Raw genomic sequence first — 6,795 nt, 5'->3', positions numbered from 1 at the left:
AAGAGTTTGTCTTCATGCCCACTTTTGTACCTCTTCCGTTGTAATATAAAACGTTGACTGTGAAATCGAGATCTATAATAAAATTGCTGATGGCAAACATTGTTAATTCAGTTTCACATTCTACTTAATCTCAGACTGAACATGAAAATAAGGCACTTCCTAAAAATAACTCAGAAATTCATTCAGCATATGAAACTCTACATATATCCACCCAGGAAAGCAAAGGTCACAGTGCGCATCCTCCCTGGACTGTACTCTCGCTGCCTCGCTCTCCATCTTGTACAGAGAAGTCATTGTCTTTGTAGATGGCTGGAAGTGAAACATCCCATGTCGTTATCTTATCTTGAGCACAGACATCCACATATCTGTGTTGTTCTCAGCTATGTTAGTTGAGAAAGATGACTGTCCTTGTCAGTGGTTACGTAGCAAAATGCTAAGAAGAAAATCTGTGCTTTTGAAAGATGAGGTGCACACTTAATCCAGACAGCTGTGCTGGAGTAAACGACAGCTTTGTAACACAGGTGGTTGGCATGAATATTATCCCAGAAAAAAGCCTTTCTTTTAAAGGTATGTAAAATGACACACCTTTACAGGGAAACCTGGCGATAAATGCAGTTAACGTTAGGGAAATAATTGAACTTCTGATTGCCTGGTTTCATTCTGACTGGTTATTGTGCTGCCAAGAGGGGCTGCAAATTTTGTGGATTTGCAGGTGGATGTACTGGAGGGAGGGTGCAGGACACTAATGGCTCATTTGCTTTTCCCCTCATTAGCACTTGTCGCAAAGGCAGAGGAGTCAGCGCAGGTACTGTGGCTGTTGCACACTCTGGATATGCTTCAGTCCCTTTTCCCAATACGGCTCCCAGGGCCCACAGAGCCTGGTGTCATCTACTGTGTCCTGCTGCTTGCCCTTAAGGAGGGAGTGTTAACATTGGCCTGCTTTATTTTTTAGTACAGAGGCACTATAGGTGTACATCTGGCCCACTAACACACACTCAGGTCTGTGCTGCATGGGTTACATATATAGCAGAACGTGAGTGAGCTGAATTCCAACAAGCGAGGAGAAGCATTTTTATTATCCATGATGACACATTTGACATGCCGTGCAGACATGCCCTACCAGACAAGTGTAATTCCAAATCCTGCTAGAAATTTATAAACCAAAAAACTCCCAAACCAATAAAAAGTGTCCCACATTCAAAGACAACTAACTAAAAGGAAAAATAATCTATCCATTTTTTCCACTACATGGAAGAAATTTTTCTTAATATAGTTTGAAACGTGTTGGGTTTTGAAAACATTCTTTCAGTCTGATGAGGCTAACCTCTGTCACAACTTGTTCAAGCTAAATGGGCTAGCTTGTGCCCCAGGCCCATAGAAAACACACAGTGCCAAAGAGCACTGCCCAGAAACCTGAGAGGAATCTGAGTTATTGTGTGAAAAAGTGATATCAACATTATGGACTCTGAGAACCACACAATGCTGGGAAAGCTGCTTCTATGACCCTATTTCCACAGTATTGCTGGTTCCCGAGTCTTTGATGTACTTAACCTGACAAGAACCTGGAATTATTAAACCTATTTTTGAGATTAGGAAACAAATGAAACACAGAAAGGGTTGTTCTCACTAGCCATCGCTTGGCCTTGTGTGTGTACCATGAATCATAGTATTTGATCTAAAACATGACAGCCTCTCCTAGGGTCAGGAGGCTCAACAGGATGGTATGCAAACAGCCTGAATTCCACTTCGCTCTGTAGGCTTCATGTTTCCTCTTGGCTGACCCCAGGCAGCTGCCCCCACACGTCACTTTAGTCTCCTGAATCTCCCTGCGATCACCCTGCAGGAGCCACTAGCTCTCTCCACTGCTTATGTGTAGGGACAGGGATACAATTAATGACTGTGACTGTAGGCTTATGAGTCTAGAGAAAAATTTGAAAACTGGAAACAAAGGTTTGAATATGTGAAGGGCAATAAACCTTATCCTCAGCATCTATTTTTTTTAAGCTCTTCTTTTTTAACCTATTGTGTTGGTTTTTTGAAGTGCAAAATTCTTAGTGCAGTGCCTGTAACATAATCTTTGGGGAAAGTCTTTGGAGAGGGAGTTTTGATTTTGTTTGTATGTGTATTGGCAGTATATCGTGCAGTGGGTCTGGGTCCCCCTGGACACTGACAATAGGGGTTTTGAGTGGGACTCGACATAGCTGCAGCACTGCGTGGTCTATCAGGCAGAGGCAGAAGTTTCCCCTTGCTTGATTTGGGCTGCCCTTCATGTGTGTACTTGGGAAGACTCCCTGATACTCACAACAGTGACCCTCAGACATTGTCTTATATAAAAAAGCCCAGCAGAAAGACTAGAAAAATGAGATCAGCAAGCCTTCAGGTAGGAAACCTGCAACAATTCTGCATCTCCGAAACTCTTTCTTAATAACAATATCATTTACAGGCTTATGACAAAAATTAAATGCGCTAAGAGGCTGATCCTTCCTATTAAATAGTTTGAAAGGAGTAATGCACTGGCTAATCTGAAGAAAACAGTTTGCATGTAAAACATGAAGGCTGGTGAAAAGATAAAAAACAAATAGTATGGCTGAATGACGTAAGCAAAACCACAGAAAGTACAACAGGAGTTGCAGTAGTGGAAGAAAAAGATATATAAAGATCTAGCTATGCCGTTGGATCATAACAACCATACTGCCCACATACCTATGACCAGGTGTTGTATGTCTACCTGTCCTCAAAGTCGAAGGGCTGGATTCAGTGTTTGACTAAGCCACAGCTCCACAGTAATCTGTGCAGGCTTAAGTAGTCCCCATGCAGCCTTTCCAGCTCATTCCTTTATCTTGCAGCAGCAGCATCCCTCTGTTCTGCAGCACAAATGTTTCACAAAATTCCTGATGAACCAGGGCAGGCGAATGGTCTGGGATAATACTTTCCCCCCTGCTTGGAAAAAAAAGAACACCCTTATATCTAGCAGGAAAAATACGAATCTATGGAAGTTTTTTGTTTCAAACTGCACCATGATTCCCATCACTGCTTTGTGCAGAGGGAGAGGGCAGCTGCCTGCTCCCTGTTCCTCCTTTCTTCTGTGGCACTGCTTGCCCAAATCAGAAGACCCCAGGAAGCACACACAGCATCCACACCAGCACATTCCACAGCAGTACAGCTACCTTAACCCTGTTTCGTTTCATCACTGGGATTTGGGTGTGCACTGAGGGAGAGCAGAGCAGAGAGGGTTAAAATCCATACTAAACACTTTAGATAGGATGCATATCATTTAAGGTTAGTCACCTGATTGTACAGGCTTTCTCTGCAGTCAAAGGGATGAACCAGGCACCTCCTGAAAACAGCTACCCTGCTCTGCACTGCGGGGCTTAGACAGTAGGGATGATGTGCTCTCCAACAGAAGCGTCTTATCTCTCTCCACTGACTATGAAAGTTGCCTAGATTATTAGCTCAAATTTATAACATTAGCTTCCAGGTGGCTAAAGTTCCATAAAATTAATCCCAAACTTTAAATGTTTTTCCTGTGAGAAATGTTTCTAAACAGAAAAAGACACTTAAGCATCCTCTCACATAGAGCAGATGAGTATTTTTTGCAAAATATTTAAAATCATGATTTCACAATTCATTTCCTGAGTATGTAGAGCCACAGTTCTAAAATTTGCTGACCGTTTAAGGAGCTGACTGTGTGATAATGCAGTCTTTCAAGCATATCAAATGCAGTCCGTTAGAAAATCTAATATAGTGCTAGAGAAAAAAAAGCGCTGTTACTAATCTGCTGCCTCCATTTTATAGGTTGTGTTCTGCTGGCTGCCTCCATTTGCAAGACTGAGATCACATATGCTTGCTTTAGAGTTTTCTTTTTGTGCACAAGTTGTACTTCCTTAGATTTTTTTTTTTTTCCCCCAATTTAGTTACAGAAGCATGGCCAAAATTGCTTGATACCTACGTGGTATTTCTATGTGGCAGAAATCTTACAATTTCTTTCCTATTGCCTAATGGGGTAAAAAAGCAACAGGTGTAAATTATATTTACAGCTTAAATAGCTTAAATGGCAACTTAAATGTTTGGTTTTTTCTCTTATTGAAATTGAAAATCCAGAAATTAGTCAATATAGGATAGTTACACTAATGGTTTGTACAGACTGTTTGTACTCCAGGGTAAAACTTTTCTCTATTATTTCAAGAAGAGTAGGAATAATCAAATGAATAGCACTGCTTTGCAATGAGACCTGAGACTTCTGCAGCTGAGTTCTGAACCTTAGGAACTTGAGCAAAACATCTACTTTCTGAGAACTTCAGCAAATTTACATTCTCTGTAGGTCAGACACAAAGGCATTAAACAGTCAACTGGAGCTGTATTGGGATAGATAATAAACTTGTTGACAATGGGGGCCTATGCAGAGCCATACTTTTTTGTCATAATATGCTACATACAATGTTAAGTGACCAGAAGGAGCCAGCTTTTCTTTCCCTGAAGTCAGACTTCCAACAACATCAATATGTGGCTATGTGTTTGGTTAAGAGCAGGAAAAACATTAAGAAAAGACTAAGAAATGGTCTAGACAGAAATAAATTATAGAAATAAACAAAATAGTAATACAGATGATAGCTCATTCCTTACACTAAAAATATTACTAAAAACAGGAAGCAGGAAGACAGTGACAGCTTCCACAAATTTTTATCAGAGGCTCATAACTTTCATGAATAATATCAGACACTTCTGATATGTGGGGCTGTTTTACATGAAGAAGTAAAATAATAACATATGGCTTGATAAATTTAAGCAAGTCCTGGCATGCTTGAATCTTTTTTTCATTAATCAACTACATTTTTCTTTGAGCTGTAGCTGTATTGAATGCACTATGTAGATAGAGATTTATTTCTATGGCTACTAGGGACTTGCTGTGTGACACTGAGGCAAAAAATTTAATCTCCAGATTTGAGATTTCCTGCCTGAATGGGAGGAAAGATAAGCTGATATTTTAAAATTTTAAGATCATGAGGGTTATCATAATATTTCATTTGATCTTATGAATACTACAGCTTTTTAGTTTCATCTTATCATGCCTCCACTCTGTTCTCAAATTGTGCTTTAGGCTAAGGCATCCTTTGCAAAGAGGCTGCTAGCCTACATAACATGAGGCAATGAATTCTCCACTCTTCCCATGGTAGCTTGTTCTAGTAATTACTCAGCCCTATTATTGGAAATCAATTTATACTTTGCCTATATTCAGGTTCTAGCAATTTTTTCTTAGACTGTGCTAAAGACTCTTTGTCTCATGGGGAAGTGTAGCTTCTTCTCTTTTTTGTTGAATTAAAGAGATCAAGCTTTGTAAACATCCCTGGATGATACATTTGCTAGAATCTATATGACTTTTTACTTCACCGTCTTCCATTCTTTATTATTCTTATAGTGCAAAGAGACATTTTATATCCCCTGCAGCATGTTGACTACTGGATTGGATTGACATAGCTAGACTGAAAATCAATACTTGCTTTTATTGTGCTTGTCACTGATGAATCATAGTAAAATGATTACAGAAAGTACTCACAAGTTTGCTGGAGCAAAGTTGAGAGGCAGATTCTCTACTACTGAAAACCAACTCAGTAGTTACTCTAACAAGCAGAAGTGGGTGTGCATTGTGGTCAAAATATTCACCTGCAGGAAAGTTTCAGGAACCTCTCTTTCAAATATGTCTTTCATTTAATCTATTTTACACATTACTTTTCATAACATAAAATAACATCATGACATCAATTAACACGTTACGGTACACAAGATATTTTTCTTCAAACTTACACCAGAATACTTTCTTGTCATTCTCCCACAGTTAATTGATTACAAAATAACCTTTCACTTTAAGTATTAACCCAAATATTCTAGTTTAACAGAACTATAACAAGTTGATATTTCTTTTCCAATCCAGATTTTTTGTCATTACAACCTTGTTGAGAAAAAGAATGTCTACATAGCACCATACCTGCAATACAAACTATATGTATCAAACTTTACTTATTAGCTTTCCTGAAAACCAAGAAGACCTCACCAGCATCAACATATCATTATCTCAATTTACCAAATGAAAAACAACAATCCCGGCAAGTTAAAGACCTCTTTACCAATGTCTGAGGTCTTTTCTAATATAAATACTAAATTGAAGCACAGAAAGTCAAGGAAACATCACTGTAGACCTGCTGATGCTCTATAGGCCTCTTTAGCGCTCCAACCCTGCTCAAGTGCCACACATTCATCTACCCACTTTTCCTGTTTACATCTAGCTTCTACTCAATCCCCCAGGAAAACAGAGGCACCTAGAAGTAAACCAGATAAAGGACACAAACATGTGGGCTGTGGGATATAACTGAAACCAAAAAGAGCTGATTGACATTTCAAAGAAGAGGAGCAAAATCACTTAATATTCCATGTCTTTCTGGTTTGGATTGCTTGTGTTCAGAGTCTCACAATATTACCTTAAAATAAGTGTCACAGAAATAATGTATTGGGAGATGACTGCTTTTGATCTGGGCATGCACAGCACAACAAATTGCATCAGTGCAAAAGTAACTGCTTTTTAATTACAATGCCAAAAATTATACAGTCCCACAGCAGAAATATACCATACCATCCCACATTTCTATAATTGCCACTCTTTTCATTGACATTTTGTTCAGTTAGCTCAGGCAAGGTTACTTTGGCCAAGTCTTGGTGTGCTGAAATTTGACACCGTAAATTAAAAATGAGTAGGAGATTATTTATATATCTCCTCCAGTACTATATTCAGCAGCAGGTGAG

The sequence above is a fragment of the Phaethon lepturus genome, unplaced genomic scaffold (assembly GCF_000687285.1).
Source record: "Phaethon lepturus isolate BGI_N335 unplaced genomic scaffold, ASM68728v1 scaffold6019, whole genome shotgun sequence".
In the NCBI taxonomy this organism is placed as follows: Eukaryota; Metazoa; Chordata; class Aves; order Phaethontiformes; family Phaethontidae; genus Phaethon; species Phaethon lepturus.
Note: the sequence above shows the minus strand (reverse complement) of the source record.